A 1187-nucleotide genomic window follows, 5' to 3' on the forward strand; every position below is an offset into this window, starting at 1 on the left:
CAGAGAACTCTTAAACCTGATAAACAGCTTCAGTGCAGTAGCTGGATATAAAATTAACTCAAACAAATCAGTGGCCTTTCTCTACAGAAAGGATAAACAGGCTGAGAAAGAAATTAGGGAAACAACGCCCTTCACAATAGTCACAAATAATATAAAATCCGTGGGTATGACTCTAACTAAGGAAGTGAAAGATCTGTATAAGAACTTCAAGTCTCTGAAGAAAGAAATCAAAGAAGATCTCAGAAGATGGAAAGATCTCCAATGCTCATGGATTGGCAGGGTTAGTAAAGTAAAAATGGCTATCTTGCTGAAAGCAATCTACAGATTCAATGCAATCCCCATCAAAATCCCAACTCAATTCTTCTCTGAGTTAGAAAGGGCAATTTGCAAATTCATCTGGAATAGTAAAAATCCTATGATAGCAAAAATTATTCTCAACAATTAAAGAACCTCTGGTGGAAACACCATGCCTGACCTCAAGCTGTACTAAAAGCAATTGTGATAAAACAAACAAACAACAACAACAACAAAAAACCTACATGGTACCGGTACAGTGACAGACAGGTAGATCAATGGAATAGAACTGAAGACCCAGACATGAACTCACACACCTATGGTCACTTGATCTTTAACAAGGGACCTAAAACCATCCAGTGGGAAAAAGACAGTATTTTTCAACAAATGGTGCTGGTACAGCTGTAGATTATCATGTAGAAGAATGCGAATTAATCCATTCTTATCTCCTTGTACAAAGCTCAAGTCTAAGTGGATCAAGGAACTCCATATAAAACCAGAGACTCTGAAAGTTATAGAGGAGAAAGTGGGGAAAAGCCTCGAAGATATGGGCACAGGGGGAAAATTCCTGAACAGAGCAGCAGTGGCTTGTGCTGTAAGATGGAGAATTGACAGATGGGACCTTATAAAATTGCAAACTTCTGTAAGGCAAAAGACACTTTCAATAAGACAAAAAGGCTACCAACAGTTTGGGAAGGGATCTTTACCAATCCTGAATCTGATAGGGGACTAATATCCAATATATACAAAGAACTCAAGAAGCTGGACTCCAGAAAAATCAAATAACCCCATTAAAAAATGGGGCACAGAGGGGATTTTTGGAGGGGAAACTAGGAAAGGGGATAACATTTGAAATTTAAAGAAAGAATATATCTAATAAAAAAAGACAGTTT

Source organism: Mus pahari, chromosome 12 (assembly GCF_900095145.1).
Source record: "Mus pahari chromosome 12, PAHARI_EIJ_v1.1, whole genome shotgun sequence".
NCBI classification, from domain to species: domain Eukaryota; kingdom Metazoa; phylum Chordata; class Mammalia; order Rodentia; family Muridae; genus Mus; species Mus pahari.